Genomic DNA, 27642 nt, shown 5'->3' with positions numbered 1-27642 from the left:
CGTGGAACCAAAGGACCATTGTGGCACTGCAGGGCCTCATGGAAACAAGGACACAAGAGTGACACTGTGAGCTCCAAGGGACCGAGGGGGCATTCTGACACTGCAGAACCAAGGAGACCATTGTGACACTAGGGGCATCATGGAGCCGAGAGTCCTTTGTGACACAGCAGGGCCTCATGAAACCATGGAGGCCATTTTTACAATTTGAGGTTTTGTAAAACAAAAGGGCCATTGTGGTATTTCAGGGCCTTATGAAATCAAGGGGCCATTGTGACACTGCAGGGCCTCATGGAATCATGGAGTCCATTGTGACACTACAAGACCTCACTGAAGCAAGGAACCATTGTGACACTATGGAGTCCTGGCAGGCCAAGGGAAAATTGTCACAATGTGTGGCACCATTGAACCAAGGAGTCCATTGTGACTCTACAGGGCCCCATGGAACTGAGGATTCATGGAACAGTGCTGGACCCCATGGAAACCCAAGGGCCATTGTGACACTGTGGGGCCTCATGGAATCCTGGAGGCCATGATGACACTTTGAGGCCTCGTTGAATCAAGGGGCTCTGCAGGACCTTGTGCAACCAAGGAGACCCTTCTGCCACTGTGAGTCCCCATGGAACCAAGGGTCCATTGGGATACTGCAGTGTGGGAAATGCAGGCACGGAGAGTTCTCAGGGCCTTGTGCATACAGGCTCAGAGATAGAGATGGGTACAGGGTTTGACCTGAGACCTTGGAGAAGGCTTAGAGAATTAGAGCATTAAAGTGAAACAGACACAAAACAAGAATATAAGTTTGTAGTTTAAGTCAAAATATGCTTCAAGAAAACAGAAATATGGATTATGTAAGCAAAGCAGTATGTTAAGTAAGATAGTGAAAGATTTTAAAGTTTAGCAAAAATAACTTGTTATAAAGTTAATTAGATGTTAAGATGTATCAATGTAGGTTTGTGCAGTGTTATATGATATACTGAAAAATGATGCATTGCAGCAAAGCCATGGGAAGCAATTAATTTATTAAATTAATTAATTAAAAAGACACTAGCAAAGTTCATAGAAGTTTTTGATTGGCTAAAAAACTAACATAAGGCATTTGTAACTAAGAATGAGGAAGCTTCTGATATTATGGCCCTGGATGTAACACCTTTAATGTCTCACCCTTCTATGAGACTGATGAAATAAAGCAATAAACCATCTTTGACAATGTCTCTCAGTTGTTCCATCTCTTGAAATATTCATCTCCCAATAGAGATCTTATGGACATCAGGTCTACCCTTTGAAATCAATGGCAATGTAGCAATAGCAAGTCGACCTATTTTAAAAAATCAAAGGGGATTTAGGAACATCAGGTCTACCTTTTGAAATCAATAGGGATTTAGGGAAACCAGGTCTGCCCATTAAACTCAATGGGGATTTTGCAGAAATTTGGTGCTAAAATGGGGAAAATCTGGGGGAAATACTGGGCTGAATTCAGCATATTTCCATTTCAAGACTATGGTGCTGACACTCTGGAAGTCCTGGCATAATTCCTGGGAACTAATCACAAATTCTTGATCCCACACCTTCAGCCTGTGCTGGAGCTGTGCCTCCAATTAAGACCAAAATTTTTGTTTTCAGCCCCAAATCTGGGAAATCCGAGCCCAAAGTTGGGATTTTTGGCACCAAAAATTTTCAGACATTGGGTTTATCCATTGAAGTCAAAGGGGATAGAGGGATAATACCAGGACTCCCCATTAATAGGGCTTGATTGGGAAGGGTTAGGGGTTCAACTGGGAGCACTGGGAAGGGCTAAAAGGGGACACTGGGGTTACTGGGAGCACTGGGGCATAAGTGGGACCACTGGGAGGGATTTATAGACATAAATGGGTATAAACAGGACTCAACATGTACCCTTTAAAGTCAATGGGGATTCAGGGACACCAGGTCTACCCAGTCAAAGCAATGACGATTTTTGGACACCAGTTTTGGGGGGCCTCAAGGGTGATTTAGTTGTTCAAGGGGTACCCAGGTGTATCCAGGTGATTTTGGGGTAGTCCAGGTAATTTTCAGGGGTACTGAAGTGCACTGAGGTGATTTTTTGGCATACCCAGGTATACCCAAGTGATTTTTTGGGGCACCCAAGTGCACTGAGGTGATTTTGGGGGATACCCAGGTGTACCTAGGGGATGTGGGGGGGTACACAGGTGTATCCAGATAATTTTGGGGGATCTCCAGGTAATTTTTGGGGCACCCAAGTGTCCCGACTCACCTTGATGGGCCAGGAGAAGATGATGGCCACTGTCCTCCCAGTCGACGTGGACACAGATGACCCTTGGCAGACGAGGGGCTGTTGGGGGGCACCCCAACATTCAGGGGGTACCCAAAACTGCAGGTGAGGGCCTCAAGGGTGGGAGGGAGCCCTGAGTTATCTCAGGAGAGGATGCAGTGCAGGTACACCCAGGTGCTTTGGTCTGTGGGGTTGCTGAAGACAGTGTTCTGAACCAGCTCTGGCTCTGGGGTGGGCAAAGGGGGCACCCCAAAATCTCTAGGGGGCCGTGAGGGACACCCCAATATCTGAATACTCAAGTGTACCAGAGTTCAGGTGTACCCATTAAAGTCAAAGGGGATTTAGAGACACCAGTTCTACTCATTCAACACAACAGAACGCATCACCTCCCACTTTAGGTGAGCGAGGGGCTGGAAAATTTGGGTGATCCTTTGAAATTGTGGGAATTTTACTGGGGAATTGCTGACATTTCTTCAGCCTTTCATTGGGCAGTGCCCCAGCCTCGCCCTTTCTGGAGTCCCTGGCAGCTGCAGGCAGTGGTGCCAGGCTGAGAAGTTGGAGAAGTCACAGCTCAGCAGTGCCCCAGCAAAGGATAGCTTGGCCTCAGGGTCCTGCCTGCCAGCACCCACTGGTGTTCCTAGGCATAGACTGAGAGGGCACCAGTATAAACCAGTAAGCACTGGGAGCCACTCCTGAGCCCCTGAGGCCTGTGCCAGCAGCTCCCAGTATAAACCAGTAAGGGTTGATGTGCCCAAACCTGCTCACAGTGTCGTCTAGAGGCTCCCAGTGTGATCTAGTGAGATGGGGAACATAAATGGTTTTGAAAATTCAGAACCTTAGAAGTCTATGATATGCTTAAGCAGGCAGAGGAGAAATTGAACACATGGCAGAAACACTTTGTAACAAACCATATAGAAACTTATTTGCCAGGAAAAAGCTTTAAGATAACATATATTGCAAAAACTTAGCAAAGAAAGACCTGGCTATTGTACAAACCCAACAAAACAGAAACCTGTGGCTCCAGAAACCAGGCAGGACCAGCCAGGTGGTTTTGAGTGGGACAAGCTGACCTGAGGGAGAGCCAAACCTCCACTGCACCTGCCCACAGGCAGAGCTCAAACAGTGATTACTGAGGAAGACATACAGCCTTCATCACAAAAACCACCAAACACAACCTCCAGGAGGGGTGGCAGCTAATTATAATACAAAGGGAAAGAAGGTGGAGAGGGGTGGGCAGGGAGGTGTGGGCTTGTGGGATCAATGTGTATTTATACCTCGAAGCTGTCTTGACCAGGTACACGTGGTTTGGAAGAAATATCCCCCCATGTGTCCCCCATGTGCTGCCAATGAAACACTCTCTACAATTGCAGTGTCAAGTGCTGATTCTCGAAATCAGTTGTTGAGCCAGCCAGAAGGTCTTCGTCTGTCTGCTGGAGCACAGGGGACATCGACATCCCAGTGCACCCCGGACTTTTTCTGGAGCTGACCTCTAATCCCTGGTCTCTCTCTGCGGGGATGAGCAACCAACCTCCCATATGGCCTAGAGGAACGTTTGACCAAAATGTTTTGGGGGAGGCCCAAGATAAGGTGAGCCTGTAAGACACGAGGGATGCCTGCACATGGCTAACAGTGTGTCAGAGACATCCGACACACAGAGCTGACAGGTTTGGGGAAGGTATTTGGAAGCTGGCAAAGGGGTCTCTGTTGACCACTTAGGCTGGCCACTAGCAAGCTTGGGGGTAACTTGAGCAGGACCTACAGTGTTATCAATATTATTAACAGCATAACTCACTGCTATAACCTAACTGCCATAAATTGTGCTTGTTGTTTGTTGCAGGGTGGTGGTAGGAAGTATTTTCTATGGTGGTTGGTGTTTTGTGTTTGCATCACTCTCATTTTGGTGGTGGAGATTTTGGATTTTGGGGAATGTCTGCTCTGTTTCCTGTAGTGGACCTGTGCAATATCTGGTGTAACACTGCCCTCTTGTGTTAGTAACTGTCATTGCAACAAGTTAAGATTTCTGTTCTTTTCTGAGGCGTGAGATTCTATTGTTTCTGATGTAATGCTCTTCTCTTGTGTCTGTAACTGTCAATGACAGGTCAGTGAATTTTTTTAGAAAATGTCAGAGTTAAAAAGGTGGTGGAAGCTGGGAGTGAGTGCGGAGGGCTCGACCAAGCAAGGAGGAAGCCCTTTCTAGGTGGCTCCAGATTGAGCCCCCGGATTTCTTGAGGGATCAAGGGAAACTTGTACGGTTGGTACGGGAGGACGGGGCAGTAGAGCAGGTATACTTGGGAGGAATATTCTCAGATTCCATAGATAGTTATCTGAGTTTTGATTGGGAGCAAAATCTAATCGAAAGGGAACCTAGAAGGGTTAGACCAATTCCTTGCTTTGCGTGTGGACCAGCAATTTGGACACCAAGGTGGCATCCAGCCTGGGACCTCCTACAGTGTCATTGGTGCAAAAGGAAGTGGCACTGCAGATCTAGGAGGTGGACGCCTACATGCCCCAGGTGTACCCCGGACCCATGGCATCATATTCAGGAATTAATACAGGTTGAGTGTGAGATTGTGAATTTGATCTGTGCAAAGAGTCTTTCAGTTCCCAAGGATTGTCACGTTTTCGATGACCACTGAGAGGAAGTGAAAGAATCTTGCCAGCAGAGGTTTGGGAGAGGAGATAAAAGAAATAAGGAGAGAAATCATGGGGACCCAGCAAAATAAAGAGGTGCCCAGGAGGAGCCCTTTAGGATGTATACTGACCCACTGGAAGGAAGTTGTGGGAACAGGAGAAACCAAGAGCAAAAGGGTTTTCATCAAATCCTCTAATCAATGGTGGCCTCTCCAGAAATCAGAAGATGAGGCAAAGTGGCCATTAAATGGAACATGGGACTATAACACCATGTTGAAGTTAATGTTGTTTTTAAGGTGGGAAGGAAAATGGGATGAGGCACCATATGCAGATGTTTTTCATCTTACAGAACCACCCAGAATGGCAAAGGGATTGTGGTATTAACCCTCCACAAGACCCACTGATCCTAGCAATGGAAAGAGAAAACAGAAGGGTCTCACATATATTAAAATGATGCTGCTCAGCCTGTAGTCTTGGTCAGAAGTGCACTAAAAATGACAAGGTATATAAGGAAGAAGACTCTGATCTGGATGATCTCCCCTCCTCAATCACTAGAGTTGGGTGGGAGCCCAGGAAGGGCACCAGATCAAACTCCAATACCCCTGGGAAGTCCAGCATCCTCCCATACAAGGGCAAAGCTAGGGAACAACCAGCACCTTTGCAGGCACCTCTTAGAGAAGAAGTGGGAGCAGATGGAACAATGATGCTACTAAAGGTTCCCTTCAATACCAATGATTTGGAAACTTGGAAAAGGAATGTAAAGGATTACAGAAAGGACCCTCTAAGTATAGCTGAACACTTTTGGTTAATAGTGAAATCACATAACCCGGATTGGAATGCTATACAGTTACTGTTCCATGCAATGACAGACCCAGAGAAACAGCTGATCCCAAAGGTACCCTGGGATTTGGCCCAGGAGCACTCTAAGACATGGGGGAGGATGTAAAGGGATTCTTCCCCCCCCAGGATTCAAAGTGGGATGTGAATAGAATGGCAGGAAGACAGAAGGTACAAGAATATCAGGAGTGGATTGCAAAGGGAATAGAGAAAGCCATCCCCAAATCTATGAACTGCTCAGCTTTATATGCTATTAAACAAGGTCCCTTTGAGTCACCTCCTGAGTTCTTAGACAGGCTGAGACACAATGCGTCGTAGCACACCTTTGGACCCAGATCAGATATCGGGATACAGCAGTTTGTGTCATTATTTTTAGGTAAATCCACCGGTGATAGAAGATGTAAACTTCAGAAATTCAGACCCTCTGAAGGAAGAAACTTAGAAATATTATTGGATGAAGCCTGGAGGGTGTTTAGCAATCAAGAAGAAGGGAATAAGGGGAAACAAGGAATGGTGATGGCAGTAGTTAAAAAGGAAGATGAAAATTTTAAATAGGGGCTTCCCCCTCCGCGCTTAGGAAGAAAAGAATGTGCTCTATGTGAGCAATTAGGGCACTGAAAAAATGAATGCCCAGAACCCTGAGAAAAGGGAAACAAAGGGGCACGGGTAGTGGCAAATGTAAATGAAGACTGACAGGAACCAAGAGGATCTTCCCTAGCTGATCCCTTGGTTATAATGAAGCTAGGGGAAGGAAAAGATCAAAAGCAAATAAAATTTTTAATTGATACAGGGGCAATGTGTTCAATTTTAAACACAGCTTTAACTCAGGTGAGGTAAGATAATATTATGGTTAAGGGAGCCACTGGCCAAGCTGACAAGTCTTATTTTTGTGGACCACTAAAATATAAATTGGGAAAACTAGTAGGCTTGCATAAATTCTTATACATGCCTAATTCACCACATGCACTCCTTGGAAGAGATTTGCTTGAACAATTGAATGCAACAATCAGATTTGAAAAAGGGGAGATTACTCTGGAGGTGGATACTCAAGAATATATTCAAATAATGAGGTTCCCATAGAAGGAAAAATGGGTGAAGATATCATCAACCAGGTGTACCCTGGTGTGTGGGCCACTGAGAAGCCAGGAAGAGCTAAGAATGCATCACCAGTAGAGGTAAAGCTTAAAGAGGGACAATGACCAGTAAGGATAAAACAATATCCCTTAAAAGGAGAGGGTAGGGAAGGAATCCAGCTGGTAATAGAAAAATTCTTGCAATGGGGTCTGTTAAGGGAATGTGAATCTGATTTGAACACTCCCATATTACCAGTTCACAAACCTGATGGAACGTACAGAGTAGTCCAGGATTTAAGAGCAGTCAATAGAATAGCAGAGGATTTATGTCCTGTAGTAGCAAACCCATACACTTTGTTAACAGTACTGACACCTTAACTAACCTGGTTTACTGGTTTAGATGTGAAAGATGCTTTCTTTTGCCTCCCTCTCCATGAAGCCAGCCAAAAGATATTTGCCTTGGAATGGAAAAGAGGACAAAGGACCCAGCTCACTTGGACTGTACTGCCTCAAGGATTCAAGAATTTCCCCACCATATTTGGCAACCAACTCGCCAAGGATCTCGAGTCTTGGGAAACCCCACCCGGGAAGGGGAGACTGCTACAATACAGAGATGACATCCTGATCACCACTGAGACAGAAGACACTTGCATGCCTTGGACAGTGAGTCTCTAAAACTCTTTGGGGCTCCAAGGGCACCGAGTGTCTAAGAAGGAAGCCCAGGTAATGCAGCAGGAAGTCACTTACTCGGGGTATGAAATTAATGTGGGGCAAAGAATTGTGGGGCAAGCCTGAAAAGAGGCTCTATGCCAAATACCAAAACCACAGACTGTGAAAGAATTGAGAACTTTCCTCAGAATGACTGAGCGGTGTCGCCTTTGGAGCTGTAATTACGAGTTGCTTGTTCAAACCCTGATCTGAAGCTAATTACAAATTTGGATGAGACATACAGTAGAGAGGGGTGGGCCCCTACCCCAGAAGGAAGGGTAATCATACCTGGCCATCTAATATGGTTTGTAATAAGGGAGGAGCATAGGAAAAGACACTGGGGACCAGAGACTGTGTATGAACACTTAAATCAGAACATCATGGCTAGAAATTGATACACTACAGTGAAGCAGGTAACTCAACAATGTGATCTCTGCCTCCAGACTAAGCCTAAAAACAAAGCCAGAAATGGGCGAAATAGAGAAGGGAAATGTACCTGACCAATTATGGCAAATGGACTTCACAGAACTGCCAAGAAAAGGGGGGTTTTGTTATTTACTGCTATGAACTGATACTCTTTCAGGATGGCCTAAGGCTTTCCCTGCTACAACTGCCAAGGCCAGAAAAGTGGTCAAGGCATTAGTAAAAGAGATAGAATCACGATTTGGGGTTCCAGCTGCCATTTCTTCAGATAGAGGGCTCCATTTTATTGCAAAGGTGGTACATCAGGTTAGTAATACTTTAGGTATAGATTGGCAATTACATACCCCATATCATCCCCAGTCAAGTGGACAAGTGCAGAAGATGAATCATTTAATCAAACAGCAAATTGTTAAATTAGGACAGGAGGTCAATCTGCCTTGGCCTCAATCCCTTCCTTTAGCCCTTTTACACATCCCAACTAAACCAAGGGCAAAGGAAAGGCTGAGTCCTTTTGAGATCCTGTATGGGCGACCTTATGCAATACAGAAGGGAACATCAGCACAAATAGGGGAAGAAACTATCACAGAATACATGGTGGCCCTAGGGGAACAACTCAGCAATATCAGGAAACATGTAGAAAGAAGCTGGTGTAGGGGATTGGATGGACCAGTACATAATGTACAACCTGGAGATTGTGTGTATGTGAAGTCTCTCACAGAAAAGACTTTGGAACCACAGTAGGAAGGACCATACCAGGTGCTCCTCACCTCCTTCACTGCCATCAAGATCAGAGAACAAGCAGCATAGAGACATCACACTGGAATTAAAAAGGCTTCACAGTCACCATGGAGAATCAGGCAGGTGCAGCCTGGAAAGCTGTGGCTCTGATGATTATAGCCATGGCTATGGCAGACATGTGTGCAAGACCTCCTATATACAATGGGACTGGCATTTATGTGTGTCAGGGGAAAGCTTCTGACTTTGACTCTCCTAAGTCTCTGTGGCAGGTGTTACAAATATCAAACGCAACTGTCCGGACAGGGAAAGATGTCTGGGGATGCAAATTTGCATTTGTTCAGAATAGATTCCATCAGGGACTTCTAAAACCCATTCAAATTGGTACTGAATGTTGTGACACATGCTTCACTAACTGTTCTGAATTCAGGCTTAAAACAGAGGGATGTGAAACCAAGGCTTTTAGAATTAAACCATGAGGGAACTGTGCCACATCTATCTGAACACAGAACACAGGCACAAGAGGTTAAAGGGAAGTCCAGATTATTAACATAGAGCTATGTGCCACAAGAAAACAACTGAGGTTTGTATGTGAAGGAAATGTCAACCATGACCGAGATATCTGCCTGGATACACAACAAAGCATCTGTCTCTTCAGAATCCATTCAGTCAACCAGCCAACCTTGCTGGTATATATAGATCAGGGCTGTGTATGCCTCAGAACAGCATGCCCCACCATAAGAGTGGATGAGCTCATTATAAAGGAAACACAATCTGATTTGTGCATTTGTAACTTGGTCAAAATGGAGGGGTGCAATTTCTCCTATTGGGCACCTGTTGTATCACATCAGTATATAAAGGCAAACATGACAACTGTGCAGGATGTATTGTCTGTGCCCAGAAGAATGAATCTCACTCTAGTTATAGAGCTACTAAAACACAGAGATATTCAGGAAATTCTGAAAGAAATGACAAGTATGGGAAAGAAGTTCTTGGTCACAATACACCATGAGACAGACTATAAGGAGACCATAGAAGGTTGGAGGGAGACACATCTCACCACTGGTGGGATGTATTTTTTGGGTGGTCTCCTACTGCAGCAGGGTTTCTACACTGATTGTGCCATCTGATAGTAGTTTTGTTAGTTCTGATCAGTTTAAGATTTGTTCTTGGTTATGATTTTCTGGAATTTGAAACAGTCACAAAGAATGGCTACAATGCCTATCCTGTTATCGAATCACCTGGGTAAAGACAGTCATAGAGAGTATGATAGATACCTTAGAAAGCAAAAGAATTTGCATCATTTAGAAGAAAAGGGGGGAAATGAGATGGGGAACATCTATGGTTTTGAAAATTCAGAATTTTAAAAGCATTTAATATGTTTGAGCAAGTGGAGGGGAAACAGAACACATAGCTTAACCGTATGTAACAAACCATGTAAGAACTTAGTTACCAGGAAAAAAACATTAAGATATATTGCAAAAACTCAGCAAAGCAAGACCTGGCTATTGCACAAACCCAACAAAACAGAAACCTGTGGCTCCAGAAACCAGCCAGGACCAGACGGGTGGTTTTGAGTGGGACAAACTGACCTGAGGGAGAGCCAAACCTCCACTGCGCCTGCCCAAAAGCAGAGCTCAAACAGCGATTACTGAGGAAGACATACAGCCTTCATCCCAAAAACCACCAAACACAACCACCAGGAGGGGTTGCAGCTAATTATAATACAAAGGGAGAGCAGGGGGAGATGGATGGGCAGGGAGGTGTGGGCTTGTGGGATCAGTGTGTATTTATACCTGGAACCTGTCTTGACCAGGTACACGTGGTTTGGAGGAAATATCCCCCCAGGTGTCCCAGCTGGCAATGAAACACTCTCTACAATTTCAGTGTCAAGTCCTGATTCCTGAAATCAGGAAAGGTCCAGCAGCTGTGTTGGTTCTGCACAGCAAAAAATGGCCCCTTGTTCCATGGGACCCCAGTGTCACAACTGACTCCTTGCTTCCATGTCACCTCCTCAGTGTCAAAATGGCCCCTTCGCTCCAACAGAACACAAAGGTTTTGTATAAATATTGAACAAATCCTGCTTAACACACCTGGGAACATCTGTCTGCATTCAAAAGTGAGATTAAAGGTGAGAATGGCACCAGCAGCTTCCATCTACAACAAAGACCCAGGGAAAGGACAGGGAGAGGGAATTCAGCTGAAAGACTCAGAATTCTGCTTACAGAGATCATTGCTGGTCACACTGTCCCTCGTAGGAAGGTGACATCATTCCAGACAGCCTGGACTGAGCATGTGGTTCCTCAGTGGGGTTTGTTGTTTAGGAAAACTGCTCAGGCTTTTCCATTCTTTCCTCACAAACAGGAAAATTTCTCCTGGGCCTGTGTGCAGCCAGAGCCCTGAGGAGAGCAGGTGGGACATGGTGCAATGGGCTGGGACACCCAGCTGCAGAGCTCAGGGGACAAGGTTCTGCTGCAGGGCACAGGGATGTCAGTCCCAGGTGGGCGATGTCAGACATGGTGAGGCTGGGGGTGAGGAGCAGGTTGTCCAAACAGGGTCAGCCTGCAAGGGGCTCATTCTTCTGCATGCCCAGACCTCCTAAGGAGACATTCAGAATCAAGATCACTTGGGAAATGCTTCTATCAGCTCTTCTCTGAACTGTAATTTAAAACAAAATACTCACTTGATTAAAGAAACAAAGTGATGAGGCGCACTTTGAAATATTCCTCCTTAAAAGAATTCTAAACTGACCCCAATCAGCTGCACAAGCCCTGAAGTAAGACAAAGAGCTCCTGAAGGCTTTCTGTATTTTAATCAGCCTCACAGTGGATTTGGGGCTGAGTCCAGGACCCTCAGGCACTGAGAGAAGGTTGAAGAAACTGCTCAAGGAGTAAGAAGCAAAACTCCAAGTCCCTTGGAGCATCAGTGGCCCCACTGAGGGCAGGGAGTGCCAAAGGCTCCCCAGGGACTGGTGAGAGCAGATCCTTGAGGGCAGGATTGCAGGAGGCCGAGGCTGTGAGCAGGGAACTGCAATGCTGAGCAAGGCCTGGGCTGGCTGGAGGAAGCAGAAAGGCCAAGGCCTGAGCCCAGGCCTGGCCCAGCAGGGCCTGTCCCTCACGGGTGGCTCGGGGCTGTTGCTGGGGCAGTGGGATGGCAGGGGCAGCAAGGACAAATGTCATCAAGCTGTGTGACACTGCAGATGCTCATGGAACCAAGGGATCCTTGTGACACTGTTGGGGCCTGATGGAAACAAGAGGCCATGGTGAGCCTGCAGGGCTGGAACACCCCAGAACACTGAAATGCTGGGGGTAACCAAAGGTTCCTTTACTCGACTTTGATGCACAGGAGAAACCCAAGACAGATATTCTCAACATGGCCAGATGCACAGAAGATTCTTGGTAGGAAGGGACCCACAAGGATCATTAAGTCCAGCTCTTGAGTGAATGGCCCACACAGGGATTGAACCCACAACCTCAGTGATACCAGCACCATGCTCCAGCCAACTGAGCTAAGAGGCCAAAATGACACAAAATTTTACTGGCAACATATAGACAATCAAGGAACATTGGCAAATGGTTTAATAGAAGATCCAATTCAAAATAAGTGTCTTATCATATCATTAACATAATTCATGTCATTTAACCTAGAAACCTTTAACCATTAAGATTCTAAGGTATCAAAAAATGTTCCAGGTAAACAGGATTAGAAGGAGAAGAAATCGAGAAGAACAGCAGGAGAGAAGGTCGATAGAAAGAGAATCTGGGCTGTGAAAGGATCACCCCTATTGCGTGATTGACAGCTCAGCCAATCAGAGCTGGGTTAACACTGCCCCTGTTGTGTGATTGATTGACAACTCAGCCAATCAGAGCTGGGTTAACACCACCCTTGATTTGTGATTGATTGACAGCTCAGCCAATCAGAGCTGGGTTAACACCACCCTTGCTGTGTGATTGATTGACATCTCAGCCAATCAGAGCTGGGTTAGCATTGTCCCTGTTGTGTGATTGATTGGCAGCTGTGCCAGTCACGGGCTGGGGGCGGGGCTCTGTCCCACCACAATCCCAGGCCTGACCCGGCCCTGGCCCCACACGGGCATTCCAAGCACCCCGAGGTGTCTGGGACATCGATCTCATCCAGCCTCTGGCAGCCACCATGGTGACACTGCGGAACCTCCTGGAACCAAGGGCCAGTTGTGACAATGTGGGTCTAAGGACACCATGGTGACACCGTGGTGCCTCATGGAACCAAGGAGACCATTGTGACACCTGAGGGCCCCAAGGAACCAAGGGTTTATGGTGACCTTGTGGAGCCCGTAGTGTCACAGAGGAGCCATTGTGACACAGTGAGTGCACATGAAGCCAAGGGGCCATTGTGACACTTCAAGGCTTTGTGGAACCAAGAACCCACAGTGACATTGCAGGGTGCCATGGCAGCATGGGGCCATTGTGACCCTTCAGAAGCAAGGAGAACATTGTCACACTGCAGGGCCCCATGGAACCAAGGGAACATTGAACAGGTTTGGCTGGCTGGGCCTCCTGGGGGCCATCTGGCAAGTCCAGCTGATCTTGGTATGTCCAGGGCCACTTCTCATCTGCCCCTGAAGCACTGGGGCTCAGTGCTTTCCTTCCTATGGGAAAGAACTCCTCCAGGTGTCCAGTGCCAAAATTGGTATTCGTCCTCCAAATTTCCATATATGCAAAGATAATTCCCAGACGAAATCAGCCAGGAGAGACAGATCTGGCTGGCCGTGGCTTCCTGAGGGCTGGCACTCATGTGCCTTTGAAAAACTGGGGCTCTGTTGTGAGGTCCAGCAGTGTCACAGTGGTCTCCCTGGTTCCACAAGGCCCCAAAGAGTAACACTGACCTCTTGGTACTGTGGGGCCCTGCATTGTCACCATGGCCCCATTGTTACATCAGGTTCCACAGTGTCACAATGGATTTCATGTTTCCACGAGGCCAAAAAGTGTCACAACTGTATTCTTGATTTCATAAGGCCTCACAGAGTCACAGGTGCCCTCAAATTCCAAAAGGCTCCAGAAGACCACAACGGACTCTTGTTTTTACAGTGCCACAATGGAGACCTGGTGACACAAGATCCTGCAGTGTCACAATGGATTCTTGGTTCCATGACACCCTGCAGTGTCAGTGTCACAGTGGTGTCTAAGTACACGAGGCCCTGCAGTATCACAGTGGCCCCTTAGTTCCAGGGGTCACCTAGGTGTCAAAATTGTTCCCTTAGTTCCAACAGTCTCTGCAGTGTAACAATGGCCCCTTAGTTTAACAAAGCCCACTGTGTCACTGTGGCGTCCTTGGTTCTACAGTGACCCAGAGTCATCAATGGACCTTGGTTCCATTTAGCCCCACAGTGTCACAATGGGACCTTGCTTCTTCAGGGCCCTGCAGTGTCACAATCATCACAGAATCACAGACTCACCCAGGCTGGAAAAGACCTTTGAGAGCATCAAGCCCAACCTGTGACCCAGCACCATCTTGTCACCCAGACCACAGCACTCCGTGCCACATCCAGTCATTCCTGAAACACTTCCAAGGATAGTGACTCACCCTCCTCCCTGGGCAGCCCATTCCAATGCTCAATCACCCTTTTTGTGAAGAATATTTCCTAATGTCCAGCCTAAACCTCCCTTGGAACAGTTTAGGGCTGTATCCTCTTGTCCTGTCACTGCTCCCTGGGAAGAAGGGCCCAGCCGCCCACTGGCTGTACCCTGTGGAGAAGCAGTTGGGGATATAAGAATAAAAAAATTGTCAAATGGTTTGAGTGAGAAGAGACAAAAAAGAGTCTCTGGTCCAACTCCCTGTCCATTACCCAGGGACACTTTCACTCATTCAGGTAATACAAAGCCCCTGACCTTGGACACTTCCAGGGATGGGGTTTCTATTCAGAGGGCAACAACCTGTGCCAGTGTCCTGCCACCCTCATCATAAATATTTAATCGGTATGGAAAATCTAAATCTGCCCTCATTAAGTTTAAAGATATTCTCTATTATTCTGGCAATAAAACTTTAAGGAAAAAGGTTACTCAACCATGCCTGGACTTAAATCACAAAATCGTCAAGGCTGAAGAACTTTGGGAGGGCCCAGAGATCTCCCAGGACATGGTTTAGAGGCCCCAAGAAAAGGATCACTCTATAGGAGCTAGGAAGTCTTTGGCTCACTTGAAAGGAGACTGAGGACAGAACAAGAATAGACTGTGATGATTACAAATGTAGATTCAAATATATTGGATCTCTTTTTCAGAGTGGAAATGAGCCTGAGATAGAAATAATGACACCAAGTGTAGATGGAGAGATTCAGTAAGGACCCAAGGAGAAAGGAATTTCCCTCCCAGGGCAGGGCTGTGGTGCAACACATCCCCCAGAAGGAGTCTGGAGCAGCCCAAGGCTCTGTGTGTGCAGGCAGAGGCAGGCAGGAGGCAGAGCTGTCAGCAAAGGAAGGGGCCAGCGAGGTGGGGCAGCCGGGGGATGACGACAGCCTGCAGGGACAGAGGCGCAGGGCATGGACACCGTAGGACAGCCTGGGCTGCAGAGGCCACAGGGATGGGCAGCAGCTGAAAGGCCCTGACACAGCCAACTCCTGCAGCACTTGGGCCATGCAGGCTGGCCCTGGGCCTGAGGCCAGCAGGGGACAAGTGAGCCTTGCTGTGCTGGGGCCTCATTGCCTCCTTGTCCCTGCTCAGCAGCCTGGCAGGGGCCGCCCCATGGTGCTGCCCTTGGCATTGCACATGCCCGGAGCCCAGTGGCCCGGGAAGAGCCCTGAGCAATGAGGGAGGGACAGGATCTGCCTTGCCAGGGGCTGGGGCTCAGCCCTTGGCCCCTGACATTCCTGAAACACATCCAGGTGTGCTCAGCATCACAGACACCTTTCCCTTGTTTGTCCCCACCTCTAATCAGTGCCTCCAGTGTTCTGCTCTCACTGGGACCTGGGTGTTGAAATTCAAAATGCAAGGAATTCTCAGAACACTGGGTCTGTAAGCTGAAGCTTAGAACTATGCATAGTTAAGTAGGGATAGGTTTAGCTTTAGAACTTAAGATATAGAAAAAATAAAGGTAGTTACAAAGGGAACAAGAAGTTTTAGAGTGCAGCAATGAAAGTTTGTGTGTTTTGATATAATTGGCAAAGAAAGTTCACACTGTAGCATGAGTCAGTAAGACAAAATAACTTAGTATTGAATTAGAAATTTCAATATCTCTATTGACAGTGTTTTATTGCTTAATAAATACTTAAAAGACCTTGTAACCATAAGTCCTGTGACTTCTACGCCATGCAGTGAACATCTGTAAGACAAATTTACCCTTTCTAACTGGATAGAAAATAAAAAAATTAAACCAAACTTTCTAAAGCAACTCAGAAGTCCCATCTCTCTGCTTCATTCAGAAAAAGAAAAAATCCAGACCAAAAAAGGTAATATAAAAACAGTAAGCCCACTTAAGAATTATATCATAAAATGAAAAAATTGATACTTTAAAATTGTAACATAAAAACAATAAAACCTGCACCTGGGGACATTTTCTTTGTCATGTCCCTCAGTGGGACCCATTAGAACTTCAGGAAACTTTGGACTTCGAATCTGACTTTGAATTCTTGAGAGGTTTCTCTTCCTCCTTTATACTATTTTTTCCAACCTGACATTATTGTCACCAATTTTCTGCTCTAATTCAACCCTTGGGAAACCTTCTTCTTCATGTTTATCAGTGGGACTCACTAAAAGTAAGAAAAACTTTGGAGTTTGTGTCTGACTTTGAATTCTTGAGAGGTTTCTTCAACTCCCTCTCAAGGACTGATGTTCAGGGACTCAGCCCCAACCCCCACAGGGTCATTAAAGTCCTTGTGCTGTGTCTGTGCTGATGAGCTGGGCCAGGCTCCTGTCAAAGGCAGCACTGCAGAGAGAGAGCCAATATTTCCAAAATATTATTTGGAGCTCCTTGGCAGCACCAAATGCACCACGGGGCTCATTTGGATCAAGCAAGTCCTGACAAACCATGGCTCTGCCTTGATTTCCCTCTGCTCTGGTGCAGTTCATTTTAGGAAGGTTTTCAGCTCCACTTATGGAGAAATATCTGAAAGAGCTTCTTAGAAATATCCATTCCTATTTTCAAGGGTGTACTTCATTACTGTTCTCTTTAGAGCAGACGTGATTGCAGCAATCTGTGATTGATATTGATCCAGGATCTCTCCTCAAGAAGTCTGGTAAAGAGGAGTTTTCTATTTTTTTTTTTTTTTAAGCAATCTAAAACTCCTAATGTCCCCCACTGCAAACAGACACACTCCTCAGGTGTGTGCCAGCCCAAGGTGCCACCAAAACCACTGCAGAGCTGCCCTGGGCCAGCTGTGAGGGTGGATCATCATCCCAACCTGCCCTGGGCCACTGCCAGGGGCTGTGGCCATGGACACTGCACTGACCCCACTGCTGGGTTTGGGTGCCACGGGAACCGGGAGAAGTTCAAGTTTCCTTGGGAGCACTGGGGAGCACTGGGATATACTGGAGAACACTGGGAATGCTGTGGGAGACAATGGGACACACTCAGAGTGATACTGGGGAGGACTGGGACATACTGGGGAACACTGGGAATGCTGAGAGGGAATCTGGGTGGACTGGGATGGAATGTGGGGATACACAGAGACACACTGGGACATACTGGGGAACACTGGGACAACATGGGAAGATGGGAAGTGCTGAGGGGGAATCTGAATGGACTGGGATGGACTGTGGGCTGCACTTAAAAATACAGGGACATCCTGAAACATCCTGGGATTGACAGAGCCCAATTGGAGCCGGGACTACAACGCCTCTCATGTCCCACGCCCCACAGAACCCCGGTGTCCATCCCCCCCATGTCCCTCAAGTGTCCCCCAGACCCTCCAGGATTTCGAAGTGCCTCCTCAGCACCCATTCGGGACCACCTAAAAGTGCCCCCAGTTCCCCTGAATGCTCCCAACCCCACAGATTCCCGTTACAGTCACTTCTGGGAATTCATCTCCTGTCATCCCCCACGGCCTCAGAGTCCCTCATAACACAGTTCCGTACCTAAAACTCCTGCCGTGCCCTGAGCCCTAAAGAGCCCGGTTAGAGCTCCCCAAGCTCCCCCCAAGTGCTCCTGAACCATTCACGTTCCCTCCTGAGCACCTCAAGTCATGGGTCGGATGCAAAAGTGTCCCCCAGGTGCCTTCCTGGACATCCAAACTCCGTGTCCGAGCCACTTCCACGACTACAGGTCCCATCATGCTCCGTGGTTCCCATAGAGTGCTATTGCAGCTGTGACTTCATCTCCCATCATGCACCGCGCCCCACCGAGAGACATTGTAGCTGCACCTACAACTCCCATGATGCTCTGCAGCCCCATTGAACCACATTACACCCGTGCCTACAATTCCCATCACACCCTGCGCCCCAGAGAGCCCCGTTAGAGCCCCCCAAGTGCCCGCCCAGACCCCGAATGACCCCAGATTCTCCTCCCTGATCCCCAAGTGTCCCCTGGAACCCCAAGAGCTCCGCTGGACCCCAAAGTGTCCGTCAGAATCCTTAAGTGACCACCTGGCTCCCTGAAGTGTCCTCCAGACCCTCAAGTTCTCTCTAAATTCCTTCCTCATACCCAAAACTTCCTAAAATGTACCCCAGAAATGTCTTCATGGATCCCAAAGTGGCCCCATTTTATCCTGTCTGTGAAAATGATGAAAAAGATGAGAATGGGATTAAAATAGGACTAATTATATTAAACAAGGAGAAATCAAAGGCCAATAGTGGTCAATTTATTAATGAAGTGAATTGTGTTTCTTAGAACCAATGACCATTAATTTTTCTGGTTTCTAAAAATGTATCGATCTTTTCATGTAAATATAAAAATCAGGTATAAAAAAGAATAATAGTATTATTAAAATAAAAGCATAATTATATTTTTATTATTTAAGTAAATCACAATATTAATAATAAATTTATAGGGGGCTTTTATGTTTTAGGATGTCAGTCCCACATAGGCAATGTGACATATGGTGAGGTTGGGGGTGAGAAGCAGGTCGTCCAAATAGCATTGGCCAGCAAGGGGCTCATTCATCTGCATGCTCAGACCTCCTAAGGAGACATTCAGTATCAAGATCACTTAAGGAATGCTCAGTGGGCCCTTCTCTCAACTGAAAAATAAAAATAATATGCCCTTGATTAAAACCTAAATTCCTTCTCTTCTTACTTGCAAGGAAAGCTCAGTCTCCTGCTGTTCACAAACAGAGAAGGGCTGGTGGGAGATGTGATGCTCAGAGGCTGTTTGGGGTAGAGTGACCATGAAATAATGCAGTTTTTTAATATTCTGTGAAAGAAGGTGGAGAATCAACAAAACTTCTACACTGGACCTACAGAGAGCAGACTTTGGCCTATTCAGAATGAAGATTTGGGGAACTGATTTTTTTACAGGAAACATCTCTTAAAGGATTCCAGGAAAAATGAAGACACTTCAAGAAAAGAATCTTGAAGGAGCAGAAGCAGCCTATCTCTCACTTTCCTCAGAGAGGAAAGTGAGCTAGCGAGGAAAATAACTGGCCTGGCTAGGCAAGGAGCTTTTACCAGGAACTCAGGGAGAATATAAGGTGCATTACCTTTGGACAAAGGGGCAGGCAACTCAGGAAACGTTTAAAGAAGTTGTCAGGTCATGCAGAAAGAAAATCAGACATGAAAGCTCAAATTAGGAGTTAACCTGGCTGCTTCTGTGAAGGATAACAAAAATGGTTTTATAAATGCATTAATGGCAAAAGGAGGGACAAGGAAAATCTCCATTCCTTATGGGGGGGATATGGCTACGAAAGATGAGGAAAAGGCTGAAGTATTCAACACCATCTTTCCCTCAGTTTTCAAAAATAAGAGAGGTTGCCCTCAGGACAAATGTTCTCCTGAGCTGGCAGATGGGGACAGGGAGCAGAACAGAGCCCCTGTAATCCAGGAGGAAGCAGCTGGGGACCTGCTGAGCCACTCAGATGCTCACAGGTGTCTCTGGCACCAGATGGGATCCATCCTAGGGGGATGAGGGAGCTGCTGGATGAGCTCCCCAAGCTGCTCTCCATCATTTCTCATCAGTGCTGGCTCAGCAGGGAGGTGCCAGAGGACTGGAGGTGCCAATGTGAGCCCATGCCCAAGAAGGGCTGGAAGGAGGATGTGGGGAAGTGCAGGCCTGTCAGCCTGACCTGGGTGCCTGGTGAGGTGATGGAACAGATCACCTTGAGTGCCATCACAGGGCACCTCCAGGATGGCTGAGGGATCAGAGCCAGCCAGCGTGGATTTCAATATCTGCATTGATGATCTGGATGAGGGCATTGAGTGCAGCATCAGCAAATGTGCAGATGGCACCAAGCTGGGTGTGAGTGTGGATGTGCTGGAGGGTAGGAGGGCTCTGCAGAGGGACCTGGACAGGCCGGATCCAGGGCCCAAATCCAACAAGGTGAGGTTTAACAAGACCAAGTGCCAGATCCTGCATTTTGGCCACAACAACCCCTGCAGTGCTTCAGGCTGGGGACAGAGTGGCTGGACAGCAGCCAGGCAGAAAGGGACCTGGGGACACTGATGGACAGCAGGCTGGACATGAGCCAGCAGTGTGCCCAGGTGGCCAAGAAGGCCAATGGCTCCTGGCCTGGATCAGGAATGGTGTGGCCAGCAGGAGCAGGGCAGTGATTCTTCCCCTGTGCTCAGCACTGGTTGGGCAGCACCTCGAGTGCTTTGTCCAGTTCTGGGCCCCCAATTTAGGAAGGACATGGAGGGTCTGGAGCATGTCCAGAGAAGGGCAACGAGGCTGGTGAGGGGTGTGGAACACAAGTCCTGTGAGGAGTGGCTGAGGGAGCTGGGGATGTTTATCCTGGAGGGTGCTCAGGGGAGACCTCATCACTCTCTACAGCTCCCTGACAGGAGGGGGCACCCAGGCTGGGATGGGGCTCTTCTCCCAGGGAACAGCAACAGGACAAGAGGACACAGCCTTAAAGCTGCACCAAGGGATGTTTAGGCTGGACATTAGGAAATATTCTTCACAAAAAGGGTGATTGGGTATTAGACTGGGCTGCCAAGGGTTGTGAGTGTGTCACTCTCCATGGAAGTGTTTAAGGAAAGACTAGATATGACAGTGAGTGCCATGGTCTGGGTGACAAGGTGGTGTTGGGTCACAGGTTGGACCTGCTGCTCTAAAGGTCTTTTCCAGCCTAGGTGATTCTGTGATGATTGTGACACTGCAGGGCCCTGGGCAGAAAGGGGCCAGTGTGACACTGCAGGGCCTCATGGGACTGAGAGGACCATAGTGACACTGTGTATGACATGGCACCACAGAGCCAAGGGGCCACTGTGACACTGTGGGGCTACATGGAAGCAAGGAGTCCATTGTGACAGTCTGGGTCCTGGTGGAACCACAGAGGCCACTGTGAGACAGCAGGGCCTTGTGGAACCAAGGGGCCATTGTGCCACTGCAGAACCAAGGAGAGCCTTGTGAGAGCCTGGGGCCCAATGGAATCAAGGGGCCAATTTTCCATTGCAAGGACTCTTGGAACTAAGGGAACAATTGTGACACTGTGGTGCCCCATGGAACCAAGGGTCCCTGGTGACACTGCAGGATCGTGTGTAACCAGGGCTCCATTGTGACACTGCAGCACCAAGGAATTCATGGTGGCACTCGGAGCCCTCATGGAACCAAGAGGCCACAGTGACACTACAGGGCCTTGTGGAACCATGCAGAGCATTGTGACAGAGCAGGACCTCGTGTAATGATGGGGCCATGGTGACACTGCAGGCCCCAGGGAACCAAGGGGCCAGTGCTGCTCCTCAGGGACCCCTGGAATGCAGGAAACATATTTGGCACTGTGGTGCCCCTTGGGACCAAGAGACCATTGTGACACTGTGGAAGAAGGAGAGCATTGCTGCATTGAGAGACCTCATGGAACCAAGGATCCACTGTGACAGTGCAGGGGCTTGGGGGATCAAGGTGCCACTGTTAAACTCTGAGGCCCAAGGATCCAAGGGACTTTGTGACACCAAGGGCTCCCATGGAACCAAAGGGACACTGTGACACTGGGAGGCCTCATGGAATCATGGAGACCATTGTGACACTCTAGGTCCTCATGGAACGGTGGTGACACGAAGTAGGCTGGGAGTGTTGATCTGCTGGAGGGTAGAAGGGCTCTGCACAGGGACTTAGACAGGCTGGATTCAGGGCCCAAATCCAACAAGGTGAGGTTTAACAAGACCAAGTGCCAGATCGTGCACTTTGGCCACAAGCACCCCTGCAGTGTTCCAGGCTGGGGACAGAATGCCTGGACAGCAGTCAGGCAGAAAGGGACCTGGGGACACTGATGGACAGCAGGCTGGACATGAGCCAGCAGTGTGCCCAGGTGGCCAAGAAGGCCAATGGCCCCTGGCCTGGGTCAGGAATGGTGTGGCCAGCAGGAGCAGGGCAGTGATTCTTCATCTGTTCTCAGCACTGCTGATGCGGGACCTTGAGTCCTGTGTCCAGTTCTGGGGCCCCCAATTTAGGAAGGACATGGAGGGGGTGGAGTGTGTCCAGAGAAGGGCAAAAATCCTGGTGAGGGGTCTAGAATAGAAGTGCTCTGAGGAGTGGTTTAGGGAGCTGGGGTTGTTGATCCTGGAGAAGAAAGGGCTCAGGGGAGACAAGGTGGTGTCAGGGCACAGGATAGACGTGATGATCTCCAGGGTATTTTCCAGCCTGGCTGATTCTGTGATTCTCTGAAACCACCCCTGGAGCAGTTGCAGGATGAGCCCTGGGCCTCCTCTTCACAAGGTCCAGCTGCCCAGGTCCCTCAGCTTCTCCACACAGCCCCAAAGCCCATCCTGTCAGTCCTGCAGAGCCTCTCCAGCCCCTCTTCATTGCCTACAAAAGGGAGCCCCACACCCAGACACAGCAACCCAGATGTGCCCCCCTGGCCTGTGGTGCCTCTGGCAAGGGAGCAGCCCGAGGCACTGCAGGACCCTACAGACAATTCCTGAAGCACTTGGAGGATGATCCTGCTCCCAAGGGATGTTCCCATGGTGCCAACTCAGGAACTGAAATGGTGAGTGGGACCAGAGAGGAAAGGGCAAACAGGGATGGGCTGTGTGCTGGGGATGGTACAGGGATGGTAATAGGAAGAAAAGTAGAGCAGGAAAGAAGAAAGAAAGCAAAGGTGAAGCCAAGGAAATGCTCAGGGCAGTTTGGGGGTGGCTGCCAGGCAGCCCTGGCTCTGAGCAACAACATTTGCAGTGGGACAGGAAACTCACAGCTGATGGGAACAAACTTTCTGGCTGATTTCAGAGGCCACAACAAAGCTGAGTGGTTTCCCTGCCGTCCCCCAGCCCTTGCTGGCCCCAGGGGCTGATGGCATTTGTGCTCACTCAGCTCCATGTCCCCACAGCAGCACCATGGGGGTGCTGAGCCTGCTGTGTGCAATGCAAACAGGGGCTCCTGAGCCAGTGCTGCCGTGTGTGTGCCTGCAAGGATGCGGCTCCTGTGTGAGCTGGGGGAGAGGCCAGGGCTGCAGAGGGGGGATGTTGTTGGCAGGTGCATGAGGACGCTCCGGGACGCTGCCCTGGGGTGTCCAGCACAGTGGGGATGGATCAGCCCCTGCTCTGCTGCTCCTTGCCAGGGTGTCCCCATTGCAGGGACCTTGCAGAGCACCAGCCATGCTGTTTGCCCCCAGCCTGCCCACGGCCAGCCTGGGGCTGCTCCCGGGGCTTTTCTGTGCTCAGCATTGGTCTGGCCAAGTGTTCTGGAGAGAGCCTGGCCAAGGAGCCTGGAGCCCCCAGGCCCTGGCCTGAGGCGTCAGCGCTGCCCCAGCAGTGCCCATGGCCTGTCCCTGCTGCAGCCCCGGAACTGCCACCCCCAGGGCTGTGCCCAGCCCCGAGAGCACTCAGGCCCTGCAGCAACACGAGGGCCAGGAGGGCAGGGGGGCAGTGGCAGGGGGGAAGCACTGGCAACACCAAGTGCTGCTGCTGCTGCTGGGCACAGCTGCTGTGCCAGCACTGATCTGCCCCAGCTCTGCACACAGACAATGCTGCAGCAGCTCCAGAGAAGGGAAAAAAGGGACATCTCTGGAGAAAACTTTGTTGGGGAGAGATTCTTTAGTTTATCTAAAGCCCCCAAGAGCACAGCACCTTATTTACAGTCTGTGGCCACTGGGAAGGTGGAGAGAAAGAAAATGAGAAACAGCATGAACAACGAAATTTCTTTATGGATTATAGTAAAAAACTAAAAAAAAGACAATAACCTCCAAAATGAAACCAACAAGAATTTTCAAGGGTGGCTTTTAGTACAAATGATTTGCAGAATTTGACCAGCAGTTTACAGTTTCTTAAATCCTCCAGTCATCAGTGTCCACATTGTAGCCTTGAGCTCCTGGTTCCTCAGACTGTAGATGAGGGGATTCAGGGCTGGAGGCACCACTGAGTACAGAACTGACACTGCCAGATCCAGGGATGGGGATGAGATGGAAGGGGGCTTCAGGTAGGCAAATGAGGCAGTGCAGAAAAACAGAGACACCACAGCCAGGTGAGGGAGGCAGGTGGAAAAGGCTTTGTGCCGTCCCTGCTCAGAGGGGATCCTCAGCACAGCCCTGAAGATCTGCACATAGGAGAAAACAATGAACACGAAACAACCAAATAACAAACAGGCACCAACAGCAATGATCCCAAGTTCCCTGAGATAGGAGTGTGAGCAGGAGAGCTTGAGGATCTGGGGGATTTCACAGAAGAACTGGCCCAGGGCATTGCCATGGCACAGGGGCAGGGAAAATGTATTGGCTGTGTGCAGCAGAGCATTGAGAAAGGCACTGGCCCAGGCAGCTGCTGCCATGTGGGCACAAGCTCTGCTGCCCAGGAGGGTCCCGTAGTGCAGGGGTTTGCAGATGGACACGTAGCGGTCGTAGCACATGATGGTCAGGAGGAAATACTCTGCTGACATGAAGAACATAAAGAAAAAGAGCTGAGCAGCACATCCTTCATAGGAGATGTGTCTGGTGTCCCAGAGGGAATTGTGCATGGCTTTGGGGACAGTGGTGCAGATGCAGCCCAGGTCAGTGAGGGCCAGGTTGAGCAGGAAGAAGAACATGGGGGTGTGCAGGTGGTGGCCGCAGGCTACGGCGCTGATGATGAGGCCGTTGGCCAGGAGGGCAGCCAGGGAGATGGCCAGGAAGAGGCAGAAGTGCAGGAGCTGCAGCTGCCGTGTGCCTGCCAATGGCAGCAGGAGGAAGTGGCTGATGGAGCTGCTGTTGGACATTTGCTGTGTCTTGGCGTGGGGATCTGTAAGAAAGGTAATCATGGAATAGTTCAGTTTGGAAAGGACTTGAAATATCCCAGCCCAGCTTGGTGGCACTTTCCCCCCACTGTCTGCCCAGGGCTCTGCTGCCTGGAGCTGTCCCTGCCAGCAGCTGCTTCCCTGTGCCCAGGGCTGGGCCCTGCCAGTGCTGCCAGAGCCCAGCCCAGCCCTGGGGGCTCAGCTCTGCTCTGCAGACCCCTCCCAGCACAGGGCACTGCCCAGAGTCAGCTCTGCCTCTGCAGGCTCTGATGGCAATGTGATAGCTATCCTGAGGAGGCTGGAAAAGTGACACTGATGCTTCCTGTATGGGACCCTTGGCTAATTTCTGTTAGTGCCTGCTTTACTGAAATAAAAAAAAAAAAAATTTTCCAAACTGAACTTAGAGATTAATATCTATATGCCATTTCCCATCTACGCAACTCAGAGCAGTAGATAATAAAATCAGGATTTCCTTTTTATGCAGGCCCTGCCTCACTCTGCTCCCTGTGTAATCTACCTAGAAATATTCTGGAGTTAAATGTTATGCTGGGAGCAGTTCTGAACTATGCAGCATCCTCACCCCACAAGGACAACCCTTCCAAGCCTCACCAGCTGTCTCCTTCCACCCAGACCTTGTCCCCCAGAGCTGTGGCAGCTCCCAGGGCTGGCTGAGAGCTGTCCCTGGCAGGCAGCAGAGTCCCTGCCCCAGCACAGCGCCCTGGGCTGCAGGACCCTGCTCTGCACCACAGCCCTGGGCACCCCTGGCTGCTCTACACAAGAGATCATCAGAGAATATACTCACACAGTCTGCAGGCATTGGGATGTTCCAGCTTTAGGAGATCACTGCAGGAGCTGCAGCTGCATTGTCCTGCAGCCAGAGGCTTCCTGTGTCAAGGGCTGGGAGTGATTCTGCCCCAGTCACTTCTCAGCATCTTCCCAGCCCTGACTGATTGAAGCTCTCTGTGCCTCTGTGCTGTGCCCGGGGTGGCTGCAGGCAGTGCCCCAGCCCTGCTGGGCTGGGAGAAGAGCTGTTCATCAAGAGAAATGTGTTTTTGAAGCTCTTCTTGGTTACCAGGATCGCCTTCTGAGCATGGAGCCTGACCCAGCTCAGCAGCACAGACACAGCACAAGGACTTTAATGACCCTCTTGGGGATTGGGGCTGAGTCTCTGAGCATCAGTCCCTGAGTGGGAGCTGAAGAAACCTCTCAAGAACTCCAAGTCACAATCCAACTGCAAAATTTCCTAAAGTTTTAATGGGTCCAACTGAGAGACACAACTGAGAAAGTGTCCCCAGGTTCCAGTTAGAACAGGAAATTGGAGGCAGTGTTGACAAGTGTGGATAAAGAGAAGCCAAGTCTTGGTGCCCTGGGGCACAGCAGGGTCTGTGCCACCAAGGGCTGGGAGGAGACACCTTGTCCTGAGCCACTGGGGCCTCCTGGCACAGCCCCAGCAAGGCTGGCCACTGTCACCCCTTGTCCTGCCCTCAGCATCCCCCCACATCCCCGTGGCCTCAGGGATGTGCTGGGACGAGTCCCTGGGGAGCCTTGGTCAGGAATGGCCCTGGGGGCTCCTTCATGCTCCCAGGAACTGCAGGTTTTTCAGAGGACTTTGGGTTTTGCTTTTTCCTTGGAGACTGTGAGAGCTTTGTGCAATCATGGCCTCCAGTTATCTGCTTTAATTAGTCCCTTGAGAGGCTTTATCAGTAAAAACACTCAGGGTGGTCATTAACACTTCAAGGTACTTCAGTTTTTTAAGGTACTTTCCTTTTTCCTTTCCTCTCTGAGAAGTTTTTGGGCAATCATTACGTAGAGAATTCTCTCCTCCAAGGAGTCCATGAGGAGCCTGTGTTGGGGATGGACCTCAGTGGGACCCATTAATGCTTTGAGACACTTTGGGTTTTTCTTCTGACTTGGACTTCTGGAAAGGTTTGTGCAATCTCCCCTCAGGCCCTGAGGTTCAAGGGCTCAGCACCAAATGCACCACGGGCCTGATTGGGATCAAGCTCGTCCTGACAAACCATGGCTCTGCCTTGATTTCCCTCTGGTCTGGTGCCATTCATTAGGAAAATTTTCAAATCCAGTTATGGAGAAATATTTCCAAGAGATTCTAAGAAATACACATTCCTACTTTGAAGAGTGTATTTCATTGCTATTCTCTTTAGAGCAGAGGTGATTCCAGCATTCTGTGATTGATATTGATGCAGGGTCTCTCCTCAGGTCTGGCCTGCTCACAGAAGCTGTGCCTTGAGGTCTGATCCAGTGTGGACAACCTTGCTGCACATTCCCCAACTCCATCCTGTCTGTCCTCACTCACCTGGGACCTGCTTTACTTGGAGATCTGGCTGCACACAGGCCAAAAGGAGTGTTCCTCCCTCCATTTTATTTTTCTGTTTTGAAGCAATCTACAACTCCTTAATGTCCCCATTGAAAACAGACACCTTCTATTAGTGTGTGCTAAAGCCAAGATGCCACCAAGCAGCTTCCCCTTCCCCAAGGCAGAACCCTGCAAGAAATGTTTGAGTCCTTTGGACTCCTTGGTTCCCTGAGGCCTTGCAGTGTCACAAAGGCCCCTTGGTTCTGCACTGTCACAATGGAGATTTGGGTCCATGGTGTCCCACAGTGTCACAATGCTCTTTGGGTTCCATGAGGCCATGTTCTATCACAATGGACTTTTGGCTCCTCGAGGTTCCATACTCTCAACAATGGTCT

The sequence above is a fragment of the Sturnus vulgaris genome, unplaced genomic scaffold (assembly GCF_052056855.1).
Source record: "Sturnus vulgaris isolate bStuVul1 unplaced genomic scaffold, bStuVul1.hap1 Scaffold_180, whole genome shotgun sequence".
Classification (NCBI taxonomy): domain Eukaryota; kingdom Metazoa; phylum Chordata; class Aves; order Passeriformes; family Sturnidae; genus Sturnus; species Sturnus vulgaris.
This window is presented reverse-complemented; position numbering follows the sequence as displayed.